A 27,832-nucleotide genomic window follows, 5' to 3' on the forward strand; every position below is an offset into this window, starting at 1 on the left:
GCCATAAGGCAGACCACTGCGGCAAAGCTCGTACGCCCGCTTTGTGAGCCTTGAAGGATGACCACCCAAGGTCCCCCTGTATAGCCACATTTGGTGTGCCACCATGGACTTCCGAAGTAGTGCGGCCGACCAGCCTCTCTCTGTCGGGTCTCCAGTGCCAGTCTTGTCAAAGTGGCAATGCAGACCACTGCATTGCCAAAAGTCAGCTCTGGTGCGGCCATGCGCTTCCACAGCTCTCAAACCACTTCATATTGAATAAAGACCCATAGCGCCCTGGAACGCAAAAAAACATGCTGGGCCGCTGCCTTTGCTCAGAGCTTCTCTTGGTGTGCCTGCGTGTAATTGATCGTTGCTAACACTATTATCTCCAGGTACTTGTAGGTCCCCACCCAACCCAAGCAACGCTACCACCCTGCAGCTGCACTGGCGGTATCTGCTGTGCTGCCCCAGATGGAAAGTGCATGGCCGCCGACTTTGATCTCAGCCAGAGTCTGTTGCCTTCATCCCTGCATATGTCCAGAAGGGATTGAAGCTCTACCATGCTCCCAGTCATCAGCACAATATCGTTTGCATATAAGAGTCCAAGCCGTCTTCTACAGCACGACACGGTCAGTTCCATTTAACTGAGGTCTAAGCGTAGGCCGCTCTCGGTCAGATGCCTCTCCATTCTGATTATATATATTATATTGTGTTGGCTGATTTGATCCAGCCGCTCGAACAGAGTTTCGCACCAATGCAAGTAACCATGGCATTGGTGCTATACTCGCTCAGATACAGAATGGTACCAACCATGTGATAGCCTATGCTTGCCGTCTTTTGTCGCAAAGAAAAAAAAAATTATTCCCTCACTGAGCGGGAATGCTTAGCCCTTGTCTGGGCCATCGCCAAATTCAGTCCGTACTTATACAGACGTCCGTTCGCAGTCGTCACACACCATCATGCACTTTGCTGGCTGTCAACACTTAAGGACCCTACAGGAAGACTCGGCCGTTGGGCAGTACGATTACAGGAGTACATGTTCTCAGTTGTGTACAAATCTGGCAAGCTGCACAGCGATGCCAACTGCTTATCCCGACACCCTGTTGATCCACCCAACTCCACAGATTTATAATCCGATGCTTGCGTCTTGGCATGTGGCAGACAAACAGCGCCAAGATCCATCGCTGCTCTCCATCATTGGCTACCCTCAATTCGATGCCAACTGTTTATCCCGACACCCTGTTGATCCACCCAACTCCACAGATTTATAATCCGATGCTTGCGTCTTGGCATGTGGCAGACAAACAGCGCCAAGATCCATCGCTGCTCTCCATCATTGGCTACCCTCAATTGGGCCATACTGACCCTTCACTTGGCAGATTCCTACTTCAAGACAGCGCTTTGTGCCACCGCACCGCAACTTACACCCCAACGGCGCAGGACTTTTACTCGCCGTTCTACATCATCTACACAAGGATGTTCTGAAACAATTTCACGACGCTCCAACTAGTGGACATTTAGGTGCCACACACAAAGTGGTTCTAAAAGAGAGAGGAAGAGAAAAGTGAGCCCCGTAACTGTCTGCTTCAGCGAGCGACACCTCAACAGTAGCTCACAAGGGATGGGGGTGAGGAGGGATTAAAAGGAAAGAATTAAAGGTGTAGAGAGAGAGAGAAAGAGGCATGAGGTGGTAAGCCAGAGAACGACATATCGAGGGGATAGGAGAGATATGAAAGATGGAAACACGGTCACAGCAGTCCAAGGACGGTGCACCACTTGCGAGAGCTCTTGTCGGCATCAGGAGGTGGCGTAGAGCAAGTCCAGTCGGTCATAGATACACTATCATCTGAGGTCGGCGTCAGGAGATGACGTAGGGTGAGCCCAGTCGGCCAGAGCTACGCTGACGTCGGAGATCGCGAGGGCACAACCGGTCGGCACGGAATCCAGCGAGCTAGTCCTTTAGGTGCCTTCAGAACCTACGACCGTGTCCGACAGTGGGTATTCTGGAAGGGTTTTTATCGCTCCGTTCGCTGTTATGTTGAATCTTGGGACTTCTGCCAGCGTCGAAAGAAGCCTATGACTCTCCCTGCTAGGTCTCCTTCAGAAGTTCCAGCTGAGCTGTTTTATCGAGTGAGGTTGGACTTTCTAGGTCCCTTTCCTACTTCAACAACTGGGAATAAATGGATTGCAGTAGCCACAAATTATGCTACTTGGTATGCAATTACTCAAGCACTACCAACCAGCTGCGCGACAGACTTTGCCGACTTCCTGCTCTACGACATGATTCCCCAGCATGGCACTCCATCTCAAACGCTCACGGACCGTGGTCGCTGCTTTATATCTTGTGTGCTTGATGATCTGCTTCGATCTTGTGCTACCCGTCACAACTTCACCACATCTTACCACCCTCAGACTAAAAGCCTTATGTAGCGCCCCAATCACACATTGACGGACATGCTTTCTATGTACATATAGCGAAGACACTGATTAGAACATAGCTCTGCCGTTTGCCACCTTCGCCTACAGCTCGTTGCGTCATGAAGCAGCCGGCTACTCACTATTTTATCTACTCTTCGGGCATCATTCCTTACTGCGTTTGGACACTTTGCTTTCATCTGACCAACCATCTTCCGCTTCGTATGCTCAAAATGCCGTCAACCATGCCCTCATGGCACGCATGATAGCCCGCACTTAGTTATCATCGTCGCAGTGAGCACAAAAGTCTATTGGCGATCGTCGACATGGAGATGTCATTGTTTCTACGGGCTCTCTTGTTCTCTTGTGGCTCCCATCTCGACGTGTAGGCTTCTGCGAGAAACTATTATAGGGTCATTCCCCGCCAGATGTCGCAGCCATTTTGGCGACCATCTCAAGTGTATTAGAAAAAAATCGTGCTCATTTACTGCACTGAAAACGGAGAACTGCTAGAATATTTCCAATATAAAAAATTTTTAGCCACGTGACTGCCTCTGAACTTCCCGGAATGTCATTTGGGTGTTTTTTGTGAAAAAACTTACTTTAAAAGTACCATTTCTTCTTTCTATGTCAAATTAGGTCTACATATTAAGTAAACACTTTTGCTTGAGGTCTTTGAGGCTCAGTAATATTAGTGCAAGGGAAGAAAATAATTTTAACTTCCCCATTGACGCCTATCATCCCATTTGGTCATACGACAGCTGCCACTTCAAAATTCCCCATTGCTGTCAATCGGAAAGTTCAAAAAATTATTTTCTTCCTCAAAACAAGAAATGTAATGATAAGATTTGCCATATGAAAAAACTCCTTATGTGCTTTTGATTTAAGTATAAGGATGATTTTTAGTTGGACCAACACATGGTGCAAATTGCGTCTCAACATGGAGAAAAATGACGATTTTGCAAAAGTTGCGATTTTTCCCCGTATAGTTTAGCAGGTTGAGACCTTTAAAAATGTTTTTTCCTCAAAATATATCTCCTGTAGAGTTAATATTCACAACTCAGATATTAATACAAAGTAAAGTACTCTAATAGAAAAAATGCTGACATAACACAATTTGGCTAAATTCTTGGTGGGGTATGTGCCAGAAAAATTACACTAATATTACTGAGCTTCAAACACCTTACAAAAAAACTTTTACTATACATGTAGACCAAATTTAGTATACAAAGAAGGAGCGGTATTTTTTTAAAAATCTTTCTACAAACAACACCCAAATGACATTCCAGGAAGTTTAAAAGGCAGCCACGTCACAGAACACCTATTAGTTTAGACAACGGAAACTGTACTTTTCGGCTGTTGTATTAAAATAACATGCAAATACGTAGCGGCGGCGTACTGAACTACAATACCGCGAGGCGAAATGGCGCTGGTAGTACTATCATCATCAATGAAGAGACGCATTTTTTTTGCTGCAAGTGGGGGGCTCGCGGCTGCTTCGCGCTGCTCGCTTCCTCTGGTATTTTTTTTTTCGTTGCTAAATCGGGTTTCGCGTCTGTAATTATTGCCAGGTGACCTAGCTGGCCTCGACTGGCAAAAACAACGTCAATCAAGTAAGGTTTGCATCGTTTATTGTGAGTGTCCAAGCCGGTACAACCAATGTATACGGTCAGGTCCGAACGAAACAAGTCACTGATACATAACGAAAGCTTTCAACCGATGTGTAAAGACTCTTGACACCTAAAAAGCTTATGCATATAACTGAACATCGAGATAGCTGAATGAACGTAGCTTTTATTGTGTTATGGCATTTGAGTTTAATAGCGTGGCTTCAGGACAAAGGTCTGATTCTGCCGTCAGATGCGGCGCTTGTCCTGTAGTGTTGATCTTGAAGTGAAGTGAATGCATGATGTGGAATCAGGAAGGAAGCCTGCACATTGCCGATAGATAGCTCGCGCAGTCAGAGCAATGCAGTTTTGCTAAATTTGTTAAGTAAGCAATTGCAGATGCATGGAGTTCCGAATTTTTCTTGCTCTGCAATGCTACGTTGAGTACTTCACAATTGTGCAATGTCGCGTCATGTCGACAGGGTAAGCACTAGTTTTAATTCGCAGCCATGAGCCCATATCATAGGTAATATGTATTTAGGTGATGGGCCTAAAAATATTTCAGGCTTGCTACATGTATTGTTAGAGTAAAGTTACACAGTTACTACAGCTAGAATTTCTCGTCGCAGATAATGACCGGTCTGACGAGTATGCAGCGAACATGTATGCTAAAGGAACAGTTATGAGGTGTGTGCTTACAAATCGAAAAGGCCCAATTCTAAGAAAATAAGCTTTAGGCATGCATTGTACAATTTTGTTGTTTGTATATTTTTGTTGGTGCTCTTACAGTACACTATCTGCTCAGCACTTAGCACAACCTCTTTTTACATAGACATATTGATAGAACTTGAGCACTCTCTTGCAAGCAAGCACTCCTGAAATCAATTGGTGGTACATAATGTGAATCTGTCCAAATACTTTATCAATAAAGGTCACATTTATTACACATTTATTTATTGTGTTTACTTTTTCAGTATACTTGTGCTTGGAAGCTGAAGTTTTTTTCTCCCTGCTACTGTTAGATGTTAGGACTTGAAATACGAACTATCTTGCAGTGTGGCTGTGGATAAGTCAAGATCATGTATGTTTCAACTACCTGTGTGATTTCCTAGATTTTTTTCATGACGGTAGTGCATAAAATTTCGCTTCATAGTGGTAGATACTATAGTTATGACTACTTAATTGAAACAGAAGCAGATGTGCTCAAAGAAATCTAGGACATTTCTCTGCTATATGAAAAAAAAAAAGAACTGTACCACATCCAATGAACACAATCATGCTCTTCACTACAGCATTCACGTCTTTGAGGAAGCTGTGCTGCAAGTGCTCATCACCTTTATGATTTATTATTTTAGGAGCACATTGAATATATGTGCAAAGCTAAAGCAATTTAGTGCAGCCTTATGAGCTTTGACACATTTTTTTGTAAACTTGTATGAGCTAAACACAGTTAATGGAACAAAACATTTCTAAGTGTTGTTTGTTAACTGTCACAAGGCACAACTAAATGTCGGAAAGCCTGTTAATGCCCCTCACTGTGGGGGTGTTCACTTTGTAATGCAATTAATAAATTCTGAGGATTCACATGCCAGCTATGAAGTGATCGTGAGTCTTACAGTAGTGGGCAAATTTAGATTGATTCTGGCTTCCAGGTGCTAAAACAAATGGCATGGTAGCCTCACAGGAGACAAGACTGCTTGTCGAAATATTTGCTCTGACACCCCATGTTCATAGATTTTTCATATTTTCAAGCTTCCATCTTTTAAGGGTCAGTTTAGTTCACCTGCACCAATGGAAACAGGTTCACATCTGTGCACAAGAAGTTCAGAACTTGTGAAGCACGAGTTCAGCAAATCGGCATCACAAGTGAATGACAAGGTGCCAACAAGGTAGAATCCTTATTTTTGTTCACTTAATTTAATGAAGTGCCAACATCTTGGCAAAACACGCCATGTTTGTAGAGGTGGGTATGGTACCTACGTCTAATGCTATGTTGTTTGTTAAGCTGTGCGTGCGGCTGCACCAAACCAGGGCCGTCAGAGTAGGAGGTAGAGAAACATTATGAACTAGTTTTGGTGCTGTATTTCCCCTCTGCTTTTTGAGATAAATGGCATGGTTTAGAAGATGCCATTGCTCTGTTACGAGAAGGAGACAGACTCTGAGGGGTAGTCAGAAATGTATTTACAGCTGGTTAAGTGAGCAGCGCCAGCCACACCGATTAGCTCGCGCCAGTATATATGCTTTGTCTTTTTCAACTCCCTGCACTGGCACGTGGCATGACCCCCGGCGGCGGAGGCACCGTTCCGGTGCTTTAAAGGTCATTATCTGACGCATTCCTGTAGATCGCTGGACCGCACAGCAGATGATGGATAGATGGGGCTGATCTCGTAAGCGACATGTGTTACTTGACGCAATGTACGGTAGGGTCCTGTGTAACGAGACAGAAGTTTTTCCAATAGGCCCAGCCGACGATGGGGGGACCAGAGTAAAATGAGGTTACCGGGAGCGAAATGTACGTCTCTGTGTTCCGCATCGTACCGACGACATTGGTTGGTTTGTGACGCCATCAGCCGAGCGCGAGCGAGCTGACGGGCATGATCGGCTCGTGCAATCGCGTCGCGGGCATACTCGCTGGTGGACGAGGTGTAAGCTGAGATGACTGTGTCCAGTGGTAAAGTCGGCTCTCTTCTGTACAGTAAGTAGAACGGCAAAAAGCCCGCTGTGTCGTGACGGTAGGAATTTGTTTTGTTTAACTTTCTTCGTGCTAAGGTGTTCATAAAGTTTGCTAAATATTTCAATTATTTGATTAGTGTTCATATGCTCGTTACCTAAAGGTTAAACCGGGATTTTATCCTTCGTGCCTCGCACCACTATACAAACGCGCTGTCGATATCGGCATCAGCATCACCAACTTGTGCAGTTCAGCCGGCCATTTGTAGGAGTTGTGCACGCTGTATTGTCTCTCGTGCTTGTCTTCTGCCGAGCGTTCACGTTGTAGCACGATGGGCAAGCACCTGAATAGCTACACAACTGGCTACAAGTTAAAGGTGGTCGAGTTCGCGCTCGAGCACGGGAAACGTGCCGCCGGCAGAAAATTCGACGTCGACGAAAAGTGCGTTCGAAGATGGTGCGCACAAAAGGAAGCTCTGGAAAACACGAACAGCAAAATCCGCGCTTTCCGAGGAAAGCCATGCAAGTTTCCGGAACTAGAAGAAGAGTTGTTCCGCTATGTGACAGAAGTGCGGAACGATGGATATGCACTAACTACAGACATGCTGCGCGTGAAGGCACTAGCCTCGGCACGTGCGAAGAATATACCAGCTGGGACTTTCAAGGCTAGCGCTGGCTGGGTGCGACGATTCCTGAAAAGGAAGGATCTCTCCTTTCGGCGAAGGACCACGCTGTGCCAGCGGCTGCCAGAAGACTACACCGATAAGGTGCTTAGTTTTCACAAATATGTCATCGGCCTTCGCCCTCAACATAATTATCTACTGTCGCAAATAGGGAACGCAGATCAAACTCCTGTATGGTTTGACTGCCCGGAAAACTACACAGTCGAACTGAAAGGCAAAAAGAGCGTCGCCGTGCGGACCACCGGCGCTGAGCGCCAACGCTGCACAGTGATGCTTTGTGTGACCGCGGACGGGCGGAAGCTACCCCCGTACGTCGTATTGAAAAGAAAAAGAATTCCCAACGAAGTGTTCCCCAAGGGAGTCATAGTTCGAGCCCAAGAAAAGGGGTGGATGAACGATGACTTGGTGCTCGACTGGGTGAAGTGTGTTTGGCAAAACCGACCAGGAGCGCTGTTAGCCAAACGGTCACTTTTAGTATTAGACAGTTTCCGCGGTCACCTTACCGATAAGGTGAAGGAACAGCTGCGCCGTGTAGGCACAGACATGGCCGTGATTCCGGGCGGCCTCACTGGCATGCTGCAGCCTTTGGACGTCAGCGTTAATCGACTTTTTAAGGTGGAATTCAGAAGGCTCTACACGGAATGGATGGCAAGCAGCAGCCACGAGCAGACGCCGACCGGACGGCTGAAGAGGGCACCGCTTACGGCTGTTCTCGGTTGGGTACTGTCGGCGTGAAACTCAGTCTCGACGGACGTTGTGACCCGAAGCTTTAAAGTCACCGGTATATCCAACAGCTTGGATGGCGCGGAAGATGACTGCTTGTGGGAGGACGGTGCTCCGCAACACACCATCTCGGACACCGAGTCTGAGGACTCGTTGAGCGACGACGATTAAGCACATATGCTGTATGCTGCAATAAACGTTCTTCGTTCGCTAGCTGGTACGTTTTTTTCTTTTGCTTCAAAAAAAAAAAAAAAATTGCACGTTGCGTGTATGGGCCGCACCCTGAAAATTGGCCCTCATTTCTTGAAAAAAAAAGTGCGGCCCTTACACGCGTTTATACGGTATTTGTTAGAGTGCGGTTAGAGGCCGTTTGTTTGAGGATGGTAAGCGGTTGTCAGTGTGTGTTGCATGGAACAAGAACGCAGAATGTCGGCGATGACTTGGGATAGAAATGTACGGCCGCGGTCTGCGAGAAGCTGTCTCGGAGCACCATGAATCAATATAAAGTCCCGTAACAAGAAGTCAGCAACGTCGGTTGCACAGCTGGTCGGCAGAGCTCGCGTAATAGCGTAGTCTGTAATAATGGCTATCCATCTGTCTCCCAATGTTGATGCGGAAAAAGGACCAAGCAGGTCAGGACCAAGCAGGTCTAACCCAACATGGTAAAATGGTTCCGCGGGTATGTCGATTGGTTGAAGATGGCCAGTGGGTAGCAGCGACGGTGTTTTACGACGTTGGCATAGGTCACACGTGGCGACGTATCGGCGTACCGAGCGAGCAAGGCTTCGTCAGAAGAAACGGCACTGGACGTGCTCGTACGTTCGGGATACACCAAGGTGCCAAGGGGCAGCAGGGTTGATGTGTGCCTGTATCAGAGGAGTAGTGAGAAGAGCGATGAGAGTCGAGAACGCAGAAGCCTCTTGGGAGCCCCATGAAAACGGGACGTCTTTCTTGAGGAGCTCCGTAAGTGGCCTCGCTATGTGCGCAAAATTTTTCAAGAAGTGTCGGAAGTAGGAACATAGTCCGATAAAGCTGCCTACATCCTTCGCAGATTGTGGTAAAGGAAAGTTTTTGATGGCGCTGATTTTTGCCGGGTTTGGTTGTGCGCCGTTAGCGTCTACTAAATGGCCAAGTACTGTGATTTCATGGCGTCCCAAGTGACATTTGGACGAGTTGAGCTGCAGGCCAGTGCGACGGAATATTCTTAAGATGGCTGAGAGGTGCTCTATATGAGTTTCAAATGTTGGTGAAACAAACAGGTGGACCATTTGAATCCTCTGAGCAGGGAGTCCATCATTCGTTCGAAGGTGGCTGGAGCGTTACAAAGGCCGAAGGGCATGACCTTGAACTGATATAGGCCATCGGGGGTGATGAATGCCGTCTTTTCACGGTCCATTTCATATACCTCTATCTGCCAGTAGCCGGAACGAAGGTCTATGGAAGAAAAATAGTGGGACCCATAGAGGCAATCAAGCGCATCATCTATTCGTGGCAGGGGGTACACGTCTTTTTTGGTAATTTTGTTAAGGTGTCGATAATCAACGCAGAAACGCCATGCACTGTCTTTCTTGCGGACTAGCACTACAGGAGAAGCTCAAGGACTGCAGGATGGCTCAATGATGTCCTTGGTGAGCACTTTATCGACCTCACTTAGGATAATGTGACGCTCGGCCGCCGACACCCGATATGAACGCCTATGAATAGGATGCTCATTACCAGTGTTTATGCGGTGAGTCATACCAGTAGCTTTCCCCAATGAATGGCCGCTGAGGTCAAAAACGTCGATGTAGGACAGCAGAACCCGGTGGAGCTTATCAGTCTGCTGCGGCGTTAAACTGGAAGTGATCATTGACTGAATAGCCCTGTTGGAGCAAGTGGCAGATTGATGTTGAGTGTGGGGGTCAGAAGGTGCGGCCATCGTGAAAACATTCACCACATTGTCTTCTAAGGTGCAGAGCAACGCCAAAGAGATCCCTTGTGGCAGCACTTGAGGTGTCAAGCTAAAGTTCACAACTGGGAGGCACGTAGAGTTTTTTGCGACAGACAGAATGGTGTGCGGTAACGTAATGCCATGGCTTACGAGGACATCGGTGATAGGGGTCAAAACATAGTCACTGTCGGGAACTGGTGGTATTGAGACGAGCTTTACGTAGGTCAGTGTCCGTGGAGGGAGGCGCACATGTCCCTTTGTGCAGAGGCGACTTGGCCGTTGTGCAAGAGGTTTTGTTGCGGGCAAGTGTAGACGGAGCGTACTGGTCGAACAGTCTATGGGGGCAGAATGCGCTGACAGGAAGTCGAGGCCTAAGATTACGTAGTGGGGGCATTTATCAAGGACGGTGAAGAGAACAACTGTGTGTCGATTTGCAATGCTTACACGAGCAGAGCACATTCCAAAGATAGATTCTATTCCGCCATCCGCAACACGGACGAACTGAGTGGTCGCAGGTGTGAGAACCTTCTTGAGCTTGCGGCGAAAATCACTCGTCATCACGGAAAGTTGAGTGCCGGTGTTGACAAGAGCAGTGACAGGTACGGCGTCTACTTGAACGTCTATAAGGTTCCGTTTTGTCGGTATCGTCAAGAAATGATTTTCGGTCAGTCCGAGCGATGCAGAGCCACCTCCGGGGGCTGCAACACTTAATTTTCCGTTGGGGAACCTCGTGAGAAGGCGGGAGAAGACGATCGGCGGGGCTGTGGAGATGAGACTGGTGACGCTGTGGGGATGGAGAGTGGGAGTAGCAGTGTTCAGTAGCAGGTGCCTGGGCAAAATGGTCGTGGCTGGTCTCAAGGCGATAGGCAGAACGTGCATAGATGGGACGAGAGGAGGCTTGTGGAGGAGGACCCCAGCGACTTCTGCAATAGCGAGAAATGTACCCGATTCGGTGACACGAGAAGTAGATCGGCGTGTCATTGTGTGTTCGCCATGCGGACAGATTACGGAACGTTGAGAGAGAGCCAGCCGGTAAGGGACGTGCATGCGTGTATTGGGGCTGGTAGTCGGCGCGGGAAGGCGGTGAGATAGTGTGAGTTCCCAAGCTGGCGATTTCCTGCCGGACGACTGCTTGAATGAGGGGCAACGTAATTGGAGGAGAGGGATCAGGGGACGTTGGTCTCACATTAGCCTGAGCAGCCGCTTCAAGTTCGCGCCTGACGAGTCACATCAAGTTGTCACAGGTGTCAGGTGGGTGATATGTGTCGAGACACGAGGACGTCGCAGCGGTGTTCGGAAGGCGCTAGAACTGATCGGAGATGTGCCTGCTTTTAGCTTGTTGGAACCGGCGGCATTCTTGAATGATCGCATCAACAGATTACACATTGTTGAATACCAACAGGTTGAAAGCATCGTCGGCAATACCCTTTAGGATATGCGCAACTTTCTCAGGCTCGGACATGTTTTCGTCAGCTTGGCGGCATAGTGAGAGGACAGCCTGAATGTAACCGATGTAAGACTCTGCGGAAGATTATGGGCGAGTCGACAACTCATTTTTCGCAGCTTCACGACGACCAGAGGTGTTGCCAAAAAGTTCACGGATCTTTTCCTTGAAGCTGTCCCAGCTTGTTATATCATGCTCGTGGTTTTCAAACCATACACGAGGGGTTCCGTCGAGATAAAAGATGACGTTTGCGAGCAAAAGTGTGGGATCCCACCTGCAAGTGGCGCTGACGCGTTCGTAGAGGCGTAGCCTTTTGTCGACGTCGGAACCCTCACGGCCCGAGAACACGCCGGGGTCTTTGAGGGGGGGCAGTGTCACAAAAGTTGTTGCGGGCGCTGGGTTGACAGGCAGGGCAGAAGGCCGGGCGACCGGGGAGGATGTAGCTGAGTCTTGAGTGGTCATGTTGAAAGCCGCGAGGGAGCGTCCGCTTCGGAGTTCTGTGGCGAGGACGGGGATAGCACAACTGCACCAAATATGTTACGAGAAGGAGACCACCTCGGAGGGGTAGTCAGAGAAGTATTTACGGCCGGTTAAGTGAGCAGCGCCAGCCACACAGATTAGCTCGTGCCAGTCTATATGCTTTTTCTTCAACTGCCTGCACTGGCACGTAGCAGCTGCATCACTGAATCGAATGGCGAGGTGCAGCACTTTGTAAAATAGATCATGTGGTGCAGGCGAATCGAACAAACCCTTAAGCACACAAGCGTCTTAGCATTTCACCCGCACCGAAATATGGCCACTGTGGCTGGGATCAAACGTGTGTTGTTGAGCTCAGCAGTGCCACGCAATGTAACTAATAGTGTTACAGTTTCAACATAATTTAAGTGTAGATTCCATGCCACGGTAGGCAGCTAATGCTTGTGGCCAATCTAAAGCACCCCTCTACGATATGCGCGGTAAAACATTCACAAGTACAGCATTGCATGTGTGAGGTTCGAGTTGACCTGTTGAAGTGGACATTCAGATGTTTTCACATGCTTCCAGAGTGGACATTCAGGGGTAGTCATCTTGTCGTTGCATAGCAGTCTGGAAAAACAAGTAGCATCACCAAGTATCAATGCATGAAATTTTGCAAAGTAAATAAATAAACTCAGTTAACTAGTAAACAACAGTATTTTATACATATATGTAATGGTACCTCATAACACGTGTATCACTCAGGGCTGTTTCTTCACAAGGCATGTAATTTAGCAGGTGCTTTGTCCATTGTACACAGCTGCTTCCATGTTAGGTGGGCCAGGAGGCTGTGGCAGAAAAAGAAGTATTTCTAAGTTATGTGACACTTTCTTTGTCACACTATAGCAAAACCACACACATGATTATGTGATGTTTCTCAAACGCAAGTAACACACATTGTCCGGTGACAAATTGAGACATAAAAATTTTCAAAATTTAATATTGATATGCGCTGCCACCTTGTGACAACTACACAGTCATTGGCAAAAAAACTACATATGTTGAAATGAACCAACTAGCCCTGCAAGCAACCGTCCTTAAAAAACTGAAGTGGTTTCTACTCACCGGTCCGGCTTGCAACAGGTGTTCATCCGATGAAGGCTTCAACGGTCGCTTCGTTCCCCGGAAGTCACTTGAATTCCCTTCGCGAAAGTTTGAACGACTCAAAATAAACAGAGCAAGAAAGAGTGTGTCGGTCAGCAGAGGCTCGAAATATTTACAGCGAAACGAAACAGTCCAAGACACATCAGAATGTACCGCGAGCCGTTAGCTACCGTCGCAACCGTTGGCCACCGTATATTTTTCAAAGAGGATAATGATGTCGATAGGCTGCTGCTGACCTCGAGTCAGCTGGAGCAAAAACTATTACAAACAATTGATGACGCAGCACATGTTTAAGAAAAACTATTTGCTATAAGAACAGGTTGTTTTTATGCGTAACGAAACGCAAAAATGTAGTATTTGATCATTCCAGAATTGAAACTTGGCCCCGACGAGGGCGCACCAACAAGAAAGTGCAATAGCGCGGGTGACGAGAGAGGTTAGTAAATCCACTCTGGGTATTTGAAAAAAAAAAAAAAAAAAACGTACCGTGGTTGATTTTTTCGCCCCCTGAAGGTGATCACTTGAACTTGAGAGTTTCCGGGGCCTGGCCACATGACCAAAAAATTTTTTCTCTAAGAAATATGCTACTGCTTCACTGTTTTCAATGTAGTAATTCGGCACAATTTTTAAATATACATTTGAGATGGTCGCCAAAATGGCTGGGACGTTTGGCATGGAAGGACCCTATAGCGATACGTTGGGCCCGACCAAGTCCTTGGTGAGGTCACACCTGTTACCTATGAGATTTCTGCAACAAAAACTCATCGGCTGCTAAACCCAGAACGGAAGTAGTCTACGTTTCTCGTTTTAAGACTATAGTGACACGTATCTCGAAGGAGTACGGCAACTAGCGTGGGTCCGGTCTTAGCGAGCCGCAGGGCACGCGTTAACCGTCGCCGTGGCGAGAACACGATACTGTTCAAAGTCGCAACACTTTATTGTCTGTGGCAACACCAAACGCAGTACAGCCCTTTGCAAAGGCGCGGCGGGAAAGCAAATAGGCTTATCCATGCCATGGGCATTAAAGTACTACACAGGGTGCCACGAGCACGTCTCCGCGGTAAAGGTGATCCACGGAGATGCCGGGACCAAGGCCCAGTTGCTCGGGCGAGGGCAAAGGGGCTCGCGTTGGCTTAAGAGGGAGACGGGTTGGCATAGCTAGGCCACGCACCAGGACAACGTACCACCCTTCGGACGTGCGTACGCAGTGGGGCAACAAAAGATGAGCGTTCGCCTCGGGCGCGAGGCGCCGTCAGCGAAATCCGACAAGCCCCGAGCGACGGGAGTCAACGGACGGAAAAGTTTGCGTGGCTCACCGTCTGCAGTCCCGGAGAGTATTTATCTGCTCCCGACGCAGCATGAAAACCTCTCGGGAGACTCCGCACGCGGCGCCACAGTAAACATTCGCTACCGGGTGAGGGGGTTAAACGTCACTCCGCTCTCCCAGCGCGGCAGACAGCAGGGGAGGGGAGACATGTCGGGACATGAGAACGGCATAAAAGGCGGCAAAGCCCGCGCAAAGGCAGCGGGCTAGCCTCAATTCCCACAACTCCCTCTCCTAAATTTGCCCTTTACCGGTCTGCAAAAGGCAGCCGGAAGTCACCCATGCAGTTAAAATGACACTGCTATGAGCGACATCTAACCTCAGTCTAGCCCTGCAACTGCTGAAAAAAAAAATGATGACAAAGGAGGAACAAAAACATTAATTAGAAAATAAACACATGAGTCTATAAAGATAACTGTGGAAGAGAGCACAGGAAAGTAGCAGTAGTGTTCGTGGAGCAGAAGCGGGATAGCGTCCATCGCGCGGAGGGGCAGAAGGGCGCGACGTCCGCTGGTAGCGATGCCCGAGTGCGAGGTCAGAGACACGGAAGGGGGGCTCTCTGATGGCTCGTGCTGCTCTTGATTAGCCGCGAGTCCGACGAACGCTGCCTCGGTTGTGGTTCGGAGGCCCCGCATTTCTGGCTCAATGACGGAGCTGGGACGTTGCGAGAAGCCGGGCCTCTCCAGTGATCAGGGAGGCCGAACCAGAATCGGCTGCGAGGCGCCCTGGCGTTGGCCGGCAGCATATAGCTGCTTTCAGCTGGTCTCGCGTAGGAGCCATGGTAGGAAAGGCAGCAGAGCTTCTTCTTTCTGACAGCCGAGAGCAGAGCACAGCGTCACAGCGTCAGCAGGTCAGTGCCCCAAGCACCTCTAGTGTCCGTGCCGATGGGGGGGGGAGCCATGACGCACTTTCTACGGGCACGCACTGAAGCTGGCATCACGCACTTACACACGCACAGAAGCACGCACACACACTGCGACGGCTGCGTGAGCGTAGACGCAAAGCGTCCTTCGTCTCTCTCTCCACGCATAAGCACCGACACTCAAGGTCACGACTCCCTTCGCGGTAGACGAAATAAACATGGGAAAAAAGTAAAAACAGAGCAAAATAGCACTGAGTCTGTGGCCAAAAGAAAATAAAGAACATAAAATACAAATAACATTTAATATTAGACAAAATAAACATAAAATACACATGAACACTTAAGAAAAAGAAACACCGGCAGCAGACTGGGCGGGGTCGACTTCTTTACGAGAAAAGGCCGTAAAAAAGCTAACCTATACTGATGCATGACGGTAAACTCAGGGCCTTCGGTCGCAGAGAAGTCCGCCGTCCGGCGCAAAATCACTAAGGTGACCGCTTCCTCAGATTATGCCGGTGCGGGGTCCGAATGCCATCTGCCGCTCCGGATGTGCCCCGTTGCTTGAGCGAAGTGCCGCAGGGCTCTGGCGCAACCTTGTCAGACCGTGAGACAAAGGGTTTCAGGTCTGCGATATCGGCCCGGCTGAGTTTTCCCGTATGGGGATCTTTCAACAAGTACGCGAGTGGAGTGCAAGTAGGGTTGAGAGCTGGGCTAGTTGGTGAGACATCATTTAACCATATGGTGTAGTAGCGCAAATTCACGGAACGAAGTGGACAAGAAAACACGACACTCGCTACACTCGCAAATAATTTTTATTTTAGAAGCAGCACTTCATATATAACCCATAACCCTAGCGACACAGAAAAGAACTACGAACACTGAATCATTGCCAACAGAAGCTTTTGCGCAGACTCAAGCGATAGTACACTATCAAGCGATAGTGTACTATCGCTTGATAGTTCAGACTCAAGCGATAGTTTGTTAAGTGTAGCCTATCAGTCGTGTATTGCTTGCCGCTAACGTGTGGAAAGGTATACATCGGCCAGACGGGTCGTTGTTTGAACACCCGACTTTTAGAACACAAGCGATCATTAGGAACTGACATTCATTCTCACATAAAGAGACACTGTTCCCAGTGTGGCTGCTCACCACTGTACAGTGACACAACCGTAGTCTTCCGTCATGGAAACCAACTAACCAGAGAAATTGTCGAAGCCTTTCACATTAAAAAAAGAAAAGAAGGATGCATTAGTCAGTCATCGGTTTCGTTAAGTAACCGAGAAGCCAGCTACCTCGAAGGACTTAATTGAGATCGGTGTTTGCATGTGTCATACTCTCCTTTTTGTCGTTTCAAAATTTTGTTTCAAACACGTGTGAATTCCCGCAAAATTTTTTGGTTTTTTGATTTGATGTTACCCAGGGCTGTTTTAGTTATGTCATCTAAAAGTGTCTAAGCTTAACTGCCGTGTACTATCGCTTGAGTCTGCGCAAAAGCTTCTGTTGGCAATGATTCAGTGTTCGTAGTTCTTTTCTGTGTCGCTAGGGTTATGGGTTATATATGAAGTGCTGCTTCTGTAATAAAAATTAGTTGCGAGTGTAGCGAGTGTCGTGTTTTCTTGTCCTCTACGTCCCCGTGAATTTGCGCTACTACACCATATGGTTAAATGGAGTGCAAGCTTTCTACACTCGGTACGGACCAAGCCACTTAGGAGCGAGCGAGGTTGAGAACCCCTTACTGGCATCGCTAAGGGCGTGGTTACGCTTCAGGACAAGATCACCCACCTCAAAAACTAGGTCGCGATGCTTGCGGTCATATTGGGCCTTTTGCTGAGCCCTGGCCGACGCCAAACTTTGCCTTGCTTTGCAGAAAGCTCGACAAAGCCTGTCCCGAACTGTCAACACGTAAGCAGAGCAGTCTACCGGCGTCTCCTCGTCCTCGAGCTGGCATTGAGTGACGCTGGTCACCGGATTTGCCAACTACCAAAATTTAAGAAAGCGGGCGAGAAACCAGTTGAGCGACTCTCAGATGTTCGAATAGCGAACGCGAACTCACTAAAATGGTCTGCCCAGTCCCTTTAACTTTCGGCAAAGGCCGCCAACATCGGTTTGAGCGTACGATTCACGCGCTCCGTCAAATTGGACTGGGGATGGTAGGGTGAAGTGGTGCAGTGATCGATTCTGAGGGAACGGCATGTGACACCAAACACTCGAGCGGTGAAATACGAAGCATTGTCAGTGATGAGCCTTTCCAAGAAGCCGAACAGGCAAAACACTTCCTGCAGCTTCTCAAGCATCGCTCGTGCTGTCACCTTCCGAAGTGGGAAAAATTACACTCATTTCGAAAAGTGATCAACGGCTATTATCAGGTGAATGAACCCCTGCTTACTTCTGGGAAATGGTCCCATTATATCGCAGGTGGCCACTTGCCACGGATGCTCACTGAAAATCGGTTTCATCAAACTGGGCGATTTGCCACCCCTTGATTTCACCGTTTGACAGACGCGGCAAGAACGGCAATAGCGAAAAATGTCTCGCTTCATGCCAGGCTAGGTCACAACGCGGCTCAGTTTTGCAAAAACTTTCGAGCCACTCAGGTGACCGGCCATGGGTTCGTCGTGAGAGGATCGCAACAGTGCGGCTCTCAGACTTATAGGCACAACCACCTTAAACGGATCGATGGACTGGTCTTCAGTGGCTGTATACTTCAGCAGGAGCCCGTCATGGTGCAGCAAATATGAATCCGCCATGGACTCAGAGACACACGCTGGTTAGAGCCCCCTATTCGCGCCCACTGCAGGGCGGGCAAGCAGCGTCACGGTGCTCCGTCTCGTCGAGACAGTCGCTATCGGCGCCCGCTGCAGGACAAGCAGCGTCACTGCGCTCCATCTCTCTGAGACTGTCGCACATTTCGTGACAAAACGAGTAAAATTGCTGGGCCTTCAGAAGCTCTTCTCTGCTGAAAGCGATTCCCATTATCCCAAAATGGGGGAGTATGATATCGCGCCCACTCAGGACCGCAGCAACAACCGCTTGAGTCGGCGTTACGGGTTCACTCTCGGCCTCGTGGCCTTCGGAAAGCTCCCCCCCTCGGCCGCTTCGCGGTGCACCTGGTTAGCAGCCAAGATTTGCCTGCATGGGGACTCACCCTTCTCGCCGAATGGCGGCAAAGCTGCAGTTTCGCCCCCGACGCTTGCATGTGCTAAGGCATCGCTAGCGGCTGTCACACCGGGATCAAGGTCCTCGGCAGACAATGGAAAACGAGATAGCGCGTCAGCTACCACGTTGGTGCTCCCCTTTCGATACTGCACTGAAAAGTCATAGTGCTGTATCAGGAGAGCCCAGCGTGCCAGCCTGCCGGCAGGCTCACGGAGCCACATCAGCCAGCTGAGCGCACTGTGATCCGTTTGCACCACGAATTTTGTCCCATCAAGATAGATGTCAAACTTCCGCAGTGCAAACACAATGGCGAGCCACTCCTTTTCGGTCACGGAATAATTTTTCTCCGCAGAGACCAAGGAGCGGCTGGCAAAGGCCAACGGCTGCAACACGCCATCGTATTCCTGTAGAACAGTTCCTAAACCCAGATCGCTCGCATCAGTTTGTACAACGAACGGTCTAGTCCGGTCGGGGAGCTTGAGCTGCGCTGTCTCCGCTAAGACGTTAGACAGTTGGCAAAACGCCTCCTGCTGCTCAAGTCACCATTGCCGCTCAGCAGACTTACCCAAGAGTTTGCTCAAGGGCGCCTGCAGTCGGGCACAGGACGGAATGAAGGAACGGTAAAAGTTGACCATTCCTAAAAAGCGGCGAAGGCCACATACGACCTTGAGCACGGGACAATCGAGGATAGCTCAAAGTTTCTCCCGGTCCGGCTCTATGGAGCCTTCACCCAGCGTAAACTTGAGTAATTGAACACGGGTCTGCGCTAATTGGACCTTAGCGGGATTTAATGTCATCCCGGCGGTCCTCACCCTCTCGAGTACATCGGCAACATGGGCCAAGTGCTCTTCGAAGGTTCGTGAATAAATCACGATGTCATCGAGGTAGCACATGCAGTATGACCACTTTGCTTCCCCGAGCACGCGGTCTATGAGTCTTTGAAACGTCGCAGGAGCATTGCAAAAACCAAAGGGTATACGAGTGAACTCAAATAACCCTTTGTGGGACGTGAACGCGGTCTTCGCGTGGGTCCGATCTTAGCGATCCGAAAGCGTGGGTCCGACCTTAGCGAGCCGCAGGGCACGCGTTAACCGTCGCCGTGGCGAGAACACGATACTGCTCAAAGTCGGAACACTTTATTGTCTGTGGCAACACCAAACGCAGTACAGCCCTTTGCAAAGGCGCGGCGGGAAAGCAAATAGGCTTATCCATGCCACGGGCATTAAAGTACTACACAGGGTGCCACGAGCACGTCTCCGCGGTAAAGGTGATCCACGGAGACACCGGGACCAAGGCCTGGTTGCTCGAGCGAGGGAAAAGGCGCTCGCGTTGGCTTTGGAGGGAGACGGGTCGGCGTAGCTAGGCCCCGCACTAGGACACCGTACCACCCTTCGACCGTGCGTACGCAGCGGGGCAACAAAAAGTGAGCGCTCGCCTCAGGCGCGAGGCGCCGTCAGTGAAGACCGCCGAGCGCCGAGCGATGGGAGTCGATGAACGGAAAAGTTTGCTTGGCTCACCGTCTGCAGTCCCGGAGAGTATCTATCTGCTCCCGACGCAGCAGAAAACCTTTCGGAAGACTCTGCGCGCAGCGCCACAGTCAACATTCGCTACCGGGTGAGGGGGTTAAACGTCACTCCGCTCTCCCAGCGCGGCAAACAGCAGGGGAGGGGAGACATGTCGGGTCATGAGAGCGGCATAAAAGGCGGCAAAGCCTGCGCAAAGGCCGTGGGCTAGCCTCCATTCCCACAATTCCCACTCACTCATTTAACAGGCGCCAAGATGATGCTCACCGGCCGGGGTAATGGTATGTGTATAGAACTGTCGCTTCGGCACAAGCACTGAAAAAGGAGGAAGACGACAACGTGGTTTTTGTGGGTTGAACTTTCGAGCTACCCTGTTGACCTGCAGCACTATGCCCTCTGCATAGCGTTAGCTAGAACCACTGCTAGCGAATAAATCTTCTGCGTAAAAATATCATGAAAAGAAGCGATGACACTGAACAGCTCTGCCACAGCCCCCGAGTAACCTCAATTGGTTGAGTAGTGTTATGCCAGCGAGTCCTCGTCAAACGTCCGTGCCTCTGAAAACGGCAATCTGGGTCAAGGCCAGCCCGCAGTCCGCCTGACGCGAACATCTCAACGGCGTGAACACGCGCGGCGCCTCTCTGGCCCACGTGCATTGAGTCAGCGGCGCACGTGACAGCGAGCCGGCGTCCTCGTGTCTGGTGGTCTGACGCATGGCGCGGCGACCCCATTGGAGGAATCTGCCCTGACGACCAGCGGCGCTTCTGATTGGACATTTTGGTTGGACCCGGTGCCTATAAAAGAAGCCCTGCGGCGCGTCGCGATCGGCGGTCCTACGAGAGAGAGGAGTCCCCATGTCGGAGAGCCGACATGTGTGTGAGTCAGCGGTCTTAGGCGAAAGGCTGACCTATGTGTTAGAGAGGAGAGCTCGGCTCTTCGAGTCTCTGTCGGCCCCAGTGCCGAAATTGTAACGCCTCTGTATATATGCTGTACATAAACCTTGTTTAACGCACCGTCGTCTCGTCCGCTCGTCTTATCAGCTCTGCGCAGAAGCAGTCGCGGGCTGAGAAACATACGCTACCAAACGGCTGGTGACCTTCCCGGCGGAGTTGAAAGCAGTGGCGCCTTCGGGGCCGTGTTGGCGTCGCCGTCTTTCGCAACAGTGGTTGCAGCGGTGAAATTCGTAGCGCCCTTCGTAACGTCGTCGGAGGCGCGCCTCGCAACAGTGGTTGGCAGCTGCGGGATCGGCCGGCGTCAGCGACATCGATGCGGTGAGTGCCTGATGTTTTCCCCTCAGTTCACCAGACTACTCTAGCTCAGGTTGTAGTAGTTTAGAGAAGGGCTGTGTGAAGCATTAGAGTGAGCTTTGATCGTTTCAAGCAAAGTCGAAGTGCTTTGAAACCAAAGTTAATGCGGAGGGGGTAAACACGGGAGAGTGAAAAAATTGCTTGCGCGTCTTGCTAGTTGACTTATAGTGGGTACGGCAAGTAAATTGTTAACAGGGGCCAACTTTATGTGGTATTCTAATCTGTTACGTTGTTGTACGTGGGAAAAAAAAAATTGAGTTGTCATTTTAAGGGTCTTTTGTCCCACATGTGCCTCTTGATGTAGAGGGAACAAAATTCCGATAGACACGTAGATAGGTATATGTTGTACTATACTTTGTCTGGTGTTCTGTTGGGTGACCGAGGGCACTTGCTTGTGTCGTGTGTTGTCTGTTGTCGATCCGTTCTTGGCAAGTTGCAGAACCATCGACAAGTGCTGAAACCGAAGATGGTCAGAAGAGACGAGTGAAGCTGGTCGACAAGTTGTGGCGACAAGCCAGTGGAGCTGGGATCCGTCGTCAAAAATGGGATGTGTTCCCGGAACAGTTTGGAGCTGTGTTCGCCCCATGGCCCTGGAGGCGAACCTGGAGGGACCTGGCGAACGAGCGCACCAGACAACCGAGCCCCGTGGAAGCAGCTCGTCTTTCCGGTGCATTGTCTGGCGGCGGGGGTGCTGTTATGCCAGCGAGTCCTCGTCAAACGTCCGTGCCTCTGAAAACGGCAATCTGGGTCAAGGCCAGCCCGCAGTCCGCCTGACGCGAACATCTCAACGGCGTGAACACGCGCGGCGCCTCTCTGGCCCACGTGCATTGAGTCAGCGGCGCACGTGACAGCGAGCCGGCGTCCTCGTGTCTGGTGGTCTGACGCATGGCGCGGCGACCCCATTGGAGGAATCTGCCCTGACGACCAGCGGCGCTTCTGATTCGACATTTTGGTTGGACCCGGTGCCTATAAAAGAAGCCCTGCGGCGCGTCGCGATCGGCGGTCCTACGAGAGAGAGGAGTCCCCATGTCGGAGAGCCGACATGTGTGTGAGTCAGCGGTCTTAGGCGAAAGGCTGACCTATGTGTTAGAGAGGAGAGCTCGGCTCTTCGAGTCTCTGTCGGCCCCAGTGCCGAAATTGTAACGCCTCTGTATATATGCTGTACATAAACCTTGTTTAACGCACCGTCGTCTCGTCCGCTCGTCTTATCAGCTCTGCGCAGAAGCAGTCGCGGGCTGAGAAACATACGCTACCAAACGGCTGGTGACCTTCCCGGCAAAGTTGAAAGCAGTGGCGCCTTCGGGGCCGTGTTGGCGTCGCCGTCTTTCGCAACAGTGGTGGCTTCGGCGGGATCGGTCCGTCGTTCGCAACAGTAGTCAGGTTCCCGAACTGAATGACTGCTGTTGAGTCTACATATAACTCTTGAAGCATGCTCAGCCATTCTGCAAGTGCCTTCAGGTCCTGTAGAATATGCCACTTCTTGGCCTAATCAATGGTGTCATATGCCTGGCTTATGTGCAAAAAGGCAACCATTAGGGGTCGATTCTTTTTGACTGCAATATCCATCGCTTGTAGAAGCACGAAAAGGTTGCCCTTGAGGTAGCGGCCAGGTCTAAACTCGTTCTGTAGTTCGTTGAGGACCTTTTCTTCTGCCCACCTCATCAGTCGTGCCGGCAAGATATGACCAAAAAGCTTACATACAGCTGATATGATTGCGATGTGTCAATAGTTGTCTGGCGATGAGCTGTCAGTTCCACGCTTCTCAATCAGCCTCACTCATGTGCATTTCCATGCCTGTGGTATTATCATCACTTCATTGAGAACCTCAAACAATATCTGCTTCCCTGCCCCCTTGAGGCACGTCGTCCAATCCAGTAGCCATGCAGGACAAGAACTTGAATGCTCAGTCCCTTGGTGTTATGTGCTCGCAGTGCGGAATGGGTTTGCAGAAATCATGTGCACAGATGAAAACAAACACAAGGAAAGTGAGAACAATCTAGCAGCACAGGTTTCGATGCAGGCCAGCTAGTAGTGAGACATACTGAAATACTGATAGTATGGCACGAGTATGAATATAACCCAAGAATATAAATAGCTCCATGACATATGGTAAAGCCTCATTTATTCTAAGTCCCTGAGACTAAAAGATCTTCTAATTAAGCAGGTTTTTCAATTACCTAAACATACAAAAAGTAGAATGCAAGGAACTCTGAATTTTTTTAAGTAATCGAAGGTGGACGCCAGTTCGCATCAACTTGGGGCACTCCGTGGCTTCGGTTAAGTGGTGACGCAGTACAATGTGTCGCATGTTAGAACTTTCACAACCGCGTTTTTTATCCAGCGGCCATGAAACTTGTTCTCCCCTTCGCAACGATGCGCGGTGGCTCAATCAGCAGGCCGGTGGCCATCACTTAGAGTCAAGTAACACTCTGCATTTTGTTTGCCGCATATTTTGCATCAGTGCTTCGTGAAAGAGGTTCTACTATGTGTTTTTGCCGGCAATTCGTTTTAATACAATGGCCGGATCTGCTTGCCACCTTCGTTGCCGATATAGGATGCAGCTGAAACGCCACCCATTCGAATAACGTGCTTCTTTCGGTAAGTCCAATTAGGTGCCCTGACTTTTTGTCATTTCGTTACTGGAACATTAAAAAAATTGTAATTAAAACGGTAAGTATGACAGTTGTTCGCTGGCAGTTGCATCTTGGTCGAATGTGTAGCTATTGAACACACGCCAGTGTGAATCGCAAGCCAGACTGACTCTACCTATTTTGGATAATCTTGTTCTTCTGCTGGTTACAGCTCATGTTTGTGGGTGCATGCGTAAGAGCGACAAAGCCAAATACTTGAAGGCAAGCATGCTTGCAACTATGCCGGCCAGTTGCAAACAAAGTGCAACGTTTCTACTGTATGCGTGCCTCGCCTGAGTGCAGTTATGATTGTTATTTACAAATACGTGAAACCATTTTATTAGATCTGTAATTGGAAATCTGCCTTCTGTTTTTGAACTCATATGTAGTTTGCTAACTTTTTCTTGTATGCAGCTTTTCTTCACTGCTGTTTGTGCAAGACATTGGGCCTGGAACCACGCCTGCTAACGTGAGCGCCAGTGCACTTTCTTTGACGGGACCCAGAGTGCATCATAAATGAATGTCATTGTTCATACAATTTCATGGGAAATCTTATATTGTTTTCGAAAGTCATTTGAAGTTTTTAAAATGAATATAGATTGCTGCACCCCATACTATCTGCCACGTCTTGATATCTTAATTGCAGCACAGCTACGTTGTCAGAAAAGCCAGGCAAGCTGATGCTACCGAAGCATAAAACTTGGCAGGGACGCAGGCAGAATTTTTTTTTTTGGAAGGAGGAGAAGGAGGAGGGGGCAAGGCAGGCAAATGGTCATTTTGCGCTATTTATGCCATGCAGTGCTGCCAAATTGAAGGCAATTTCTCTAAATTTAGGGGATTTTGGTGGTACTTAGGGGAAAAAGAAAATTTGTCAACATTTATGGAAATTTTTCACTTCTACGAGAAGCAAGCAGAACGACGGAGGGACCTCCCGCTCACAACCTCTTCTTTGTTTCTTTTTCCACCTTTTCTCTTTTACACCCCCTTTTCACTCACGCAAAGGCGCTGTGCCAAGCCCAGTAGCGGTTCCGAGGGGTGCAAGGGGGCGATAAGGTCAGTCCCTGCCCCCAATGCTGTGTCAGCGCCCTCCTATCCCCGCTCTCTTCATTGCCGTTTACTTTGTGCCGTCTGTGTTTGACGTCGATTGCCTGAATCCCGGTTCGAACAAAAGGAAAAAAAGTGCTCTCTCCGGAGCCCGCTAGTATATGTTTTCCTATACACCAACTTCCCATTTTCCCGCCTTTCTCGCAGCGTCATTTCTCTTGGAAATCAGTGCTATGCAAGGTGACTCTGCTGTAATTTTTTATTAAGTGAAACATTATGAAGTGGCGCTAAATCCTGCGTAGTTGTTGCTGTTAGACAACAGATGGCATGACCAGCACACGGGTGCGTCGTAGCTTCGCCCAGCCTTCTCTGCAGTCTCCGTCTCGGGCGTGCGTCGTACACCTCTGTTGTTGGTGCTGGGAGTAGCTTCCGACTGTCACGATTCTTTGTGTTGGTGTTAGGACTCGGCTAATGTTTGTTGCGGTAGCGCCCGTAGTAGCTTCCAGACTGTTGCGATTCTGCTGCTCCGACTTGATGGTGTGTGCCCGCGGCAAATACCGTGCCAAAACACTTCTGGAGAAAGCTGATATCCTGCGGGAAGTGAACGCCGGACTCTTGCCTAATCAAGATATTGCGAAAAAGCATGGTATACCGAAAAAGATGCTATCTACTTATATATAATAGTAGGACTATTGAAGACGGCTTGGAGGCAGAAGTTGCGAGCAAAAGGAGGAGGTTGCGGCCCGCAAAGTATCCCGACCTCGAGAAAGCGCTTCTCATTTGGATAAAGGAAATGCGTTCGTAGGACATACCACTGAGTGGCCCAGTCATACTGGCAAAGGCAGCGGACTTCGCACTGCAGCTAGACTACGACGACTTCGCTGCTTCAGATGGGTGGTTGCACCATTTTAGCGAGCACTACAACCCCGTTTTTCGTGCTGTGTCGGGTAAAATGAACGCCGTCAACATGGAAACGTGTGAAGGTTGGCGCTCCTAAGTGCTTCAAGGCTACATGGAGAAGTATTCTCCGCAGAACATATTTAATGCAGATTAAACTGCTTTATTTTTCAAATTGCTGCCCATCAAAACTATCACATATAAAGGCGACAAGTGCACGGGAGGGAAGAAAAGTAAAGAACGGATAACTGTAATGGTTGCTGCGAACATGACCGGGTCCGAGAAGTTGCCTCAGTTTGTGATAGGCAAATCGAGAAGTCCTCGTTGCCTCAAGAACATCCGGTCCCTCCCGTCAGACTGCGCGGCCAACAAAAAGGCCTGGTCGTGGAGTGGCTGGGGAAGCTTGACAAGAAGTTCGAACGCTGTGGCCTCAATGTCCTGCTTCTTGTGGACAACTGTTCGGCTCATAAAGTCACCGTTGAGACGAAGGCCATTGAGCTGGCCTTCCTTCCAGCAAACACGACAGCAGTACTGCAGCCCATGGACCAGGGTATAATTAAAAATTTTAAATCATTTTATCGGCGTCATATGTTGAAACGAATTATTTTGTGCAATAACTACCAAGTGACGCTCCTAAGTGCACTAAACATGCTTGTGCGTGCTTGGGAGCAAGTGACAGCGCTTATGATAACAAATTGCTTTCGCCACTGTGGCTTCAGCACCCAAGCTCTGCAAGCTGATGAGCCACCAGTGCTCGAACACGGCGTCACCGCCTCCATGGCGGAGGTTTTGGAAGATGTCTGCTTTGCGGACTACGTCGATGTGGACTCAAGTGCAGTGGTGTGTGGTGAACTCACGGATGGCGACATAATATGTCAGGTGAGAAGTGCAGAACCTGTTGCTGCCAGTGACGATGATGAGGAGGAGGAGGACGAAGCACCATTGCGGCCCTCTGCTGCGGAATTCATGGCCGGATTTAATGCCGCCCATCTTTTCTTAAGCTTTGAAGAAGGCGAAGAAGAGGCCTGCCGCCAAATTCGCTCGTTAGAGCAAAAAGTGCTGGCTGTCGCCTTCAAGAAAAGAAGGCCGAACGCGATCACAGTTTTTCAGAAAATAAATTGTTATGCCCTATTCGCAGTGTAATATTGTTGTTCTTCGCTTTCGTCAGTTCGAACTTTCGTTAATTCGAACTGAGGCCGCTTTCCCTTGTGGTTCGAATTAAAGAATTTTTATTGTATATGGACAGTCTCGGCTGGTTTTTTTTTGCCGCGGCCGTCACTATTCACTGTATATGTATACGTATCTATTATTTGAAAAAACGCATGACAAAAATGCCCGTGCTCGGCATTGAGCTGGTCACGATGCGCTGACGCGCGCTAATCTCCCACTATACTTCCCACTGCGGAGGGGGAGAGTTAAAAGCTAGCGCGCGCTTATCCTTCGGTGAGGAGAATTGCGCGCCTTTAACTTTGAGTGGAACGATTGCGTTTACTTGCCGAGCCCACGAAGATCAAGGTGACATCGCTCGCTGGACAGGCGCCGTTTGCTAAAACAAAAAGTGCAGTTTTCAATCACAGCGAAGTAACAACTGGGGCACGTGTTAGTTCGCACTCATATCTGTACCTGTGATTACGTCGTGCCTCATTTTTTTTTTAAACAGCCAGTTAAGTGTCTAGTGGTAAACGTTGTTAGTTCGCTCTCGTCCTGTGCATGTTGTTTTCGTGAGTCATTTGTGCGTGACAGCACGCTGTATGTTTCGATCTACTTGCTCAGCGTTACATTCCAAGTTATTACTATTGCATTCATTGCTTCGCCCTTGCGGCGAAACTCATTTGTATTAATTTCGAACATCGTGTCCTCACCACCGAGAAGATGACAGATTAGGCGCTGATGGAAACTCTCCGAGACCTCGGTGACAATGGACCTTTGGAGGCCGACTCGTCACGCACTTCCCGTCTTGCGCCGCTGTGCGAGTGCATAGGCTGGTAGCTTTCGCGTTTAGCTGATTATTTCTGGCA

The 27,832-nt window shown here is 49.3% G+C and overlaps 1 protein-coding gene across 4 annotated transcripts in view; it reads right to left on the reverse strand.

The window, feature by feature from the left end:
* Nucleotides 1-27,832, reverse strand: part of LOC119159472 (myogenesis-regulating glycosidase) — a 123,888-nt gene that overhangs the window by 50,848 nt on the left and 45,208 nt on the right. The gene's annotated exons all lie outside the window — the stretch shown is intronic.

This window comes from Rhipicephalus microplus, chromosome 1 (assembly GCF_043290135.1).
Source record: "Rhipicephalus microplus isolate Deutch F79 chromosome 1, USDA_Rmic, whole genome shotgun sequence".
NCBI lineage: Eukaryota > Metazoa > Arthropoda > Arachnida > Ixodida > Ixodidae > Rhipicephalus > Rhipicephalus microplus.